An 8,716-nucleotide genomic window follows, 5' to 3' on the forward strand; every position below is an offset into this window, starting at 1 on the left:
GTGGTATCCTATCTAAACCATCAGGGCGGTGTCAGATCCAGGAACCTCTTCCATCTGACGAAACGCATACTGAGTTGGTCCCAGTGCCACCTGCGCTCGCTGAGGGCGACACACGTGCCAGGCCACCTGAACGACGGCCCAGACAGACTGTCCAGAGACAATATTCCCCCAGGGGAATGGTCCCTGCACGCTCAAACAGTCCAGACGTTATGCCGCATATTCGGCAGAGCAGAGATAGACCTCTTTGCGTCAGAAGAGATCTCTCACTGCCCAATATTTTTCTCGAAAAGCAAGGACGCACTGGCCCAGGACTGGCCCAACCGCCCACTTTACGCCTTCCCTCCCGTCTCGCTATTGCCACAGGTAATGCAGAGGATCAGGGAAACGCACCACTCGGTGCTCCTCATAGCCCCGCGCTGGGAGAATCAAACATGGTTCCCGGAGCTTACGCAGCTGTCACTGACTGCCCCATGGCCCATCCCAGTGAGAGCAGATCTCCTCTCGCAAGCTCGCGGCACGATCTGGCATCCCCACCCAGAGCGCTGGGCGCTACACGCGTGGGTGATCAACGACTACCCGTCGCTTTGCCAGAAGGAGTAATAAACACCATCATACACGCTAGAGCCCCCTCCACGAGAAGACTCTATGCGTCAAAATGGTCTGTGTTTTCAAAATGGTGCACCGACAGAGACCTGGACTCACGGACATGTGGGGTATCGCCGCTGCTCGTGTTTTTACAAGAGCTGCTGGATAAGGGCAGATCCCCATCCACGCTCAAAGTGTACGTGGCAGCCGTCGCGGCGTTCGCTGAACCCCTGCACGGCCAGTCACAGGGTAAAAACGAGCTGGTCATCCGCTTCCTCAGGGGAGCTAGAAGGATGAACCCTTCCGCGCCCCCCATCGGTTCCTATCTGGGATCTTTCTATAGTTCTCGAAGCTATGAAAGCCCCTCCCTTCAAACCGCTTCAATCCGTGGATGTGAAACACCTCTCACTTAAAACCGTTTTTCTAACTGCCCTATCATCAGTTAAACGGGTGGGAGATCTTCACGCGCTGTCTGTTAGCGCTGCGTGTCTTGAGTTTGGACCAAGTGACTCCAAGGTCATTTTAAAGCCTAGACACGGCTATGTCCCCAAGGTGATCGGTACTCCTTTCAGAGCACAGATCATTTCCTTGTCGGCGCTACCAGCATCTGATAGCGAACGCAACGCCAATCTCCTTTGCCCAGTCAGAGCACTGAGATTGTATACTGCGCGCTCCGCATCTTTCAGACGCTCTGAGCAGCTTTTCGTTTCATTTGGAGGGCGCACCAAAGGTCTCGCCGCCTCGAAACAGACACTGTCCAGATGGATAGTGGACGCTATTGCTCCCCTGGTGAGCTGCATTAATGGGACACATTCCACACAGACCGGCACCGCCGCTCTGTCTATGTGCTTATGTACTACACACACACTGGCCCGCACTCTTGCCGGCCAAATATTAATTCCCCACTCACAAGGGCTCCCCCGGGTCCCCCTTAATTCCCTGGGGCTCATGCAGTGGATGCTTGGCGTGCACGGCGTTGACAAAGGGTTCCCGTAGCGTAAGCTAGCTTACGCAATACGAGAGAACCTCTCGTAAGAGAACGAATCGGTTACTAACGTAACCTCGGTTCTCTCTAGATGAGGGAACGACTATTGCGTGACCGGCCGTGCTCGCGCCACGAGCGATTTTTCGCTTCATTCAATGAAAACCAGGGTTCCAGCCTACGAACTACGCTTATATGCTTATATGCACTCTAGTCACGCCCATTTTGGCAGGCTTTGATGCAGTGAGCGCGCGGACGCCTCTCATTGGATGCGAGTTCGCCCAAGCTCGTCTATAGGCTGCAGCAGTTGCCGCAGAGCAACCTATGAGCTCGCTAGCTAGCCCGCTCAAGGTCTGCAGCTGCTGCACTGCGTTGACAATGGATACAAAATTAAGGATAATTTTTTGGCTTCAATATCTCAGAAAAGATGAATCTTTCCCGTAGCGTAAGCTAGCTTACGCAATACTCGTTCCCTCATCTAGAGAGAACCGAGGTTACATTAGTAACCGATTCGGTCTCTGCGTTGTTCTGTCTTTTCTGAGCACTGAAGTAAGGCAATTATTGTTAAAGGGTAACTAAACCCTAAACCAACTTTTTTTAGATAATGATCTGTAAGCATGGGGCTTTATTAGTACTGGTCATTGATTCAAGTAATTTTTTTGATATTTGTGTATAAAGTGTTTTAATTCTACAATATATGGTGTAAAAACGTCTGAGTGCTGCCCTCTTCAGGTTGAACGGTGGCTACTGCAGTTGAATTTTCCTATTGGCCAGATTGTACTTCGTGACGTAAGCGGTGACAGCTGACGTAAGCAGGTTCCAGCTCACCACGCCAGATTCATGTACATGTCGTCTTGCGACCGTGTGAGGAATAATAATAACATAGAGTCTGACAGCAGCTGTCAATTAATCCGTCACTACGATATCAGGTGCCCCCGCTCAGCCCCGCACTCGGTTCGTTCCCTCTATCCCCGCCGGGGTCTGCCCACTTTTCCAGCATTTTCAAATATTTCTAGTGGGTGGAGTCAGACTCTGAGCAGGTGTTTAGTTACCCTTTAATAATTTGCACTTTACAAATTCATCCCGTTATTATTTTTATCTGACTCCAATTTTATATTAATCTGACTCCAATTTTAAATTGACCTTTAAATTCTTTCTGATCATTCTTTTATTTTAATCATTTAAGTTACTGATTACTCTGAATCCTCTTCTATTCATTTACCTTTTGATCAGTTTCTAATGAGATTCAAACTGATAGTCTTTAAGTGGCTTCCTCCTACATTAAAGCTTCAGTTATGATATAAATTATTCTTAAAATGGGATTCTCCGGCTCGGTTCCTCCAGAGCGGTTTCTCCTATTCTAAAAACCCAGTATTGATATAAATGATTTCAGAGGAATACAGAATGAATCAAAAAGTAACAATTTATTTGCCAGGTAGGATTTATAACACAAGTTAAAGAAACAAGTAAAAGAACATACCTGGCAGTTGAGAAAACTACATGTAATTGCAAAGCATTGGAAATCTGAATGCAGATTCCTATTATTACAGTTACACACATCAAGGTGTGAGATCATCTGACTACAGAGAACCCTGAGCTCTGGGCCAGCCTTCCTTAAATATCCAGACAGAGAATACACATTGTTTACCAAATGGTATTATCCTTTGAGAATTTGTGGGTAAACTGGTTCTTGGCTTCCTGGTGTTAAACCTTCAAGGAGGGGGATAGACCTCCAGAGTTATTCAGTATTTGGCAAAGACCTTTTCACTTTGTTGTCATTAAGTTTTATAATCCTGGGGACAAAACACTATACCAGATGCACCGAGAAATTTTAAATGATACCAAACATGTTACACTAGTTACATTATTTGTATACATCAGATATGGTCTTTTGTTACATGCAGATCTTAGGTGAGATTGAGGTGATTCTGGGCTGAAGGGGAATAGATGAGGAGGAGAGGGGAGAGAATGGACAGATGTGGAAGGGCAACAATGAGGTGTGAATTTGCAGTCTTCACTCAGTGGGGTGTGGTGCCTCAGGAAGAGTTGCTAATTGTGAGAAAGTTCATTTGTTGATTTCTTTTCAAAGATCATACATTTGCTCTTTGTCTTTGAATGCAAACACACTAGCACCCCGCCTTACATATCCGAATTGCATGTGTCTCGTTGCTTGGGAATCCTGTAAAAATGCCCTCGAATTTGGCAAATCTGGTCAATTTTACATTGCAGATATAGCACTGTGGTTCCTTAAGACGTATCGGAGCCTTAACCAGTTTTACCATGGTAAAACTTTAAACGCCTATATATCCACAGCCATTGGTCATAGGCTGCCTATCCTTCACATATCTCGACTGCCATTGTCTGGCTTCATCCCAGGCCATGACAGATACGACTTTTAGATTCCAAAGGTATTTCCTGACACCTAACTCCTAAATTAGTCCATTGACTTCGATGGACCTCTATGGCAATGCCTGTGCTCTCAGCGACACTATAGCGCCCCTTAGTCACTTCAAAGTGAGGACATTTTCTTGGAGGGAAGGAGAGGTTGCATATGGCTGCAATTCGGTGGGCTGCACCAGGGTGCCATCTAAAGCCCCCATTTGAGTTTCAGAGCCGTAGCTGCCATGGTGTGGGAAAACGGCAGCCGAGAAACCCGAGACCCAGGTTGCCTCCCAGGGGCCCCCGGGAACGGACATATCCGAATTTGGTGCGAATGGGCGGTCGGTGTCCTGTTTGAAAGGCCTCCGGGCTTGGCTAATCTGTAAAGACATGTACTTTTTGGACACAAAACTCATCTCCTGGCCCCTGTTACTAAATTTGGCATGCACAGTTTAAGGAACAGTGGACAGGAGAAAACTTCTGGATCCAAAAGCCTATTTATGACTATCAAATCATAGAAATAACCATTAGGATCCAGAACTCATCTCCCGGCCCCTAACTATTTTCATGCACATTTCACTGAACAGACAGATAATCCCAAAGGTTCTGCAACTAGTGAGTATAAAAGTTCTGATAGTGGATATCCTTGTCTTATTGACCTAGTTAATTTAAAACATTCTGTTAAAAAACCTTTACATTTTACTCTTGTTATTGCTCCTTTATATAACATTTTAATCCATTTGATAAAACTTTCCCCAAACCCATACCCACTTAAAATCTCAAATAAATAATCATGTTCTACTCTGTCAAAGGCCTTTTCAAAATCCAAACTAATAACATATCCATCCCTGTTTTTTTCTTTCATATACCTTATTCTATCTATTATACTTATTGTTGTGTCTGCTATATCCTTCCCTTTCACTCCATATACTTGATTTGTTTTGATTATTGTTGGCATTACCTCTTTTAATCTGTTGGCTAAAACTTTTGTTAAAATTTTAAAATCTGTATTCAGCATTGTGATTGGTCTATAATTTTTTTAAGTCTACTTTTTCTCCTTTTCTTTTATATATCAACTTAATTAATCCCATCCCCATTCTCTGATTCATTTCATCTTTCTTAAAAATCTCTTCATATACTTCTTTTAAAATACCGGTTAAAAGATCTTTAAAGGTTATGTAAAATTCATTCCCTAAACCATCAATGCCTGGACTTTTCCTTTTATTCAGTTCACTTATTGCTCTTTTTATCTCTTCTTCTCTTATCTCTAGGTCACATTCTTTTTTGTCATCCTCTGCTACTTTTGTCTTTAATTGTTTCAATAATTCTAGTTTTTCTTCATCCTTTACTCCTTCTGCTTTAAATAGCTTTTCATAATATGCTTTTATTGTTTTTAATATCTCCTCATTTGTTTCCACTATCTCTCCATCTTCCCTTTGTATTCCTTTAATTGTTTGTGACATTCCCCTTCTTCTTTCCAAGTCAAAAAAAAACTTAGTACATTTCTCTCCTTCTACTGTGTACTTTGCTTTGCTTCTTAATCGTGCCCCGTTATATATCTTCTCTTCTATTTCTTTCAGTTTTCCCTCTATTTCTTTTACTTTTTGTAAATCTTTTTCCTTCGTATTCAATTCCATTTCTAGTTGTTCTCTTATTCCTCTTTCCTTACCCTTTTTGCATCTCTGAATTATCCCACAATATTTTATGGTAAACTTTTTGATTAGATACTTCACATTTTCCCACCATATTCTTTTATCTTCCAAGTACATTCCATTTTCTTTTTCCTTTTCAATGATTTCCTTTATACTTAAAACATAATCTTCATTCTTTAAAACCTCTGTGTTTAAAACCCATACTCCCGGCCCTCTTTTCATTGTACTCCAGTCTATTTGTATAAAAATTGGCTTGTGATCACTTAAGCTTGTTTCTACATATTTTATTTTTCCGATAAAACCCTCTATATTTCTGCTACATAAAATAAAATCTATTCTTGTTTTACACATAAAATTCCCAACCAATTGTCTCCTTGAATATTCTTTTTTCTTTTCATTTCTTTCTCTCCATATATCAATCATATTGTTTTCTTCCATTAGCACTTTCAATTCTTTCCTTCCTTGATCCGCTTTAAAAACCATTCCCTCTGCCATTTCCAATTTACTAAAAACCGTGTTAAAATCACCCATCATAATAACTTCTTTGTGTTTTTTAGAAATTCCCTCAATCCATTAAAATAGCCTTTCTTTTCTTTCTCTTCTGTAGGAGCGTGTACATTTACTACAATTACTTTCTTCTCTTCATACTCCATTTCCACCGCTATACATTTCCCATCATTATCCTTATACACTGTTTTACATGTTACACCTCTGTTTTCTTTTATTAAGACTGCCACTCCTCTACCCATTCTACCATCCCCGTTGCTAAATAAAATTTCCCCATTCCATCTTTTCCTTATTTCACTTATAACCCCTTCTCTCCAGTTAGTTTCTTGTAAAAAAATCACATCCTCTCCTTTACACATTTCTTTCACTTTTTCAAATTTGCTTATGTCTAAAAGTCCTCTAGCATTAAAAGCATGAAAACTATAAAAACATTGATAAAACCCATCATGTCAGTTCATTCTCCTCCAGATCCTTTAACACATCATACTTATTCCCAGTCTCAATTGAGTCCTTTTTAGGCGTTTTTTTTCTAGCAGTCTCTAAATTGGGCATTACCTTCATTGATCTTCTTCTTTTAGTTGACTTCAGTTGTTTATCTTCTTCTTCTTTTCCCCCTTCACTTTCCTTTACAGCCGGTTGTTCTTTATTCCTTTGATCATTAAGTTCCACATTGTCCAACTCACTTTGCAAACTTTCAGTCAAACCCATTTGGGCACTTTCCAATCTTTCAGTCAAGTCCATCTGTGTTTCCTCCTCTTGTTGTATTTGTATTTCATGTCCATTATACGCTTCCCCTTGATCCTCAGTATCTTTATTTCCTGTTGATTCATTGTTTTGTAATCTTCTTAATACCTCCTCTCGCTCTTCATTGTCTCGTTCATGCATTTGCCCGTCTACCTGCTGCTCCTCCTCCTCTCTCCCCATCCAAAACTCACACCTGTTTAAAACCAATTTGCAATCCGGGCACGTTACCGAGTTGCAGTATCTCGCGAAGTGCCCCCTCTCCTCGCACTTATAACACTTAAATTCCGGACAATCCTTTACCACATGGTCCGGGCTCATGCACAGCCTACAGGTCTTCACCTGGTGGCTGTGCATCACCCGGAAATATTGTGGGCCCTCCGCCGTCTCTATTTTTGTGCTGTACGGGAGGGAGGCAACTTCTTTCGGGAAACGTGTTTTAACAAACCTTGTCCCGTCCTCAATACTAGTGCCTGGATACATTGTTCGTTTAACTTTTGAGATGGGGGTTACTCCCCATCCCTCCAATTTGCTTAAAATTTCCTCGTCTGCAGTGTAAACTGGTAAATGCATGAAGGAGACAACATACTCTCTGTTTTGTAGTCTTTTTACCTCACAGTCAATGCCCTTTATTTTCAATCCATCCATTAAAAGCTCTCTGTCATCCTCGTGTTCCAGTGTTACCTCGTATTCCTTCACTCTGTTGGGTCTGACTGCTAAAATCCTTCCTTCTCCAATCTGCCCCGTCACCGCTTTAATGATGTCCACCGCCTTTGCGTCTTTCACATATCCTACATCCACCGTTACAGTTGCTTGTTTTAAGTACACTCTCTTTACATCTTCTTTCCTTACATCTTGAATGATTCCACTGCCATCTCGTTGTCTTTTCTCCAGTCCGATGTCGTTTGCCTTGCGTGTTCCTCTATCCAGTCCAGTGTCGTTTGCCGTGCGTGTTCCTCGAGCCAGTCCAGTGTCGTTTGCCATGCGTGTTCCTCTATCCAGTCCAGTGTCGTTTGCCATTAGTCCATCCATTTTTGAGAAAGAATAAAAATAACCACCTTCCAGCCAGCAAAAGCTGCTGTTAGGTGGTTTAAACAGACAAAAAACTAAAAAACAAACACACAAAAAAAACACAAAATGGAGGAGAGCCTTCCTCTCCAACTGCAGCCAAAACTCCCAATTGCTCACTAGCTCCCTCTAGCCTGCACAGGGTGGAATGGCCGTAAGCGAGTGCTACTGCTTTCTGTAGGAGGCAAGATAAATGTGCAGGCTGTCCTTTGCCACAGAGGAAACTAAATGAAAGAAAATCAATCAAACAACCAATTTCCAAGGATAAATAAATAAATCCCATTTGAGCCAGGGGGGAGTGTATGAGTTAAAACAAACAAGGAAAAGCAAAATCTTACAGCACCTGGTATTCCCAGGAAGTCTCCCATCCAAGTACTAACCAGGCCCAGCCCTGTTTGGCTTTCGAGATCAGATGAGCTCGGGCCTGCACAGGGTGGTATGGCCGTAAGCGAGTGCTGCGGCTACCAGCTGGCCATTTAAAGCAAGCGCATTGCACGCATCCTTATGCTGCTCTCCCATCAAAATATGTCTTGTACTGCAGCTCTAAAGAAGAGACACCAGGCCCTTTCCTCTCAGACATTGTCTATTTTTATTTATTTCTCTTTTTGAAAAGGTAAGTGCCTCCTCTATATTCATTCAATTTCACTGGAGTCGTCCACAATACCTTTTTCTGCATACCTGTGTCATAGCTTCCATGTGGTTTGCTAAAAGAGGGCATACTCAGCTGCACACCTGTGTCATACCGTGGGGAGTATGAGCATCATTAAACCTGCAGACAAGGGCAGTGCGATAGTCATATGGG

At 42.6% G+C, this 8,716-nt stretch overlaps 1 pseudogene; it reads right to left on the bottom strand.

The window, feature by feature from the left end:
* Positions 1–8,245: 8,245 nt before the first annotated feature.
* Positions 8,246–8,364, bottom strand: LOC127620417 (uncharacterized; annotated as a pseudogene).
* Between the last annotated feature and the right edge of the window lie 352 nt (positions 8,365–8,716).

Source organism: Xyrauchen texanus, chromosome 26, assembly GCF_025860055.1.
Source record: "Xyrauchen texanus isolate HMW12.3.18 chromosome 26, RBS_HiC_50CHRs, whole genome shotgun sequence".
Taxonomy (NCBI): Eukaryota; Metazoa; Chordata; class Actinopteri; order Cypriniformes; family Catostomidae; genus Xyrauchen; species Xyrauchen texanus.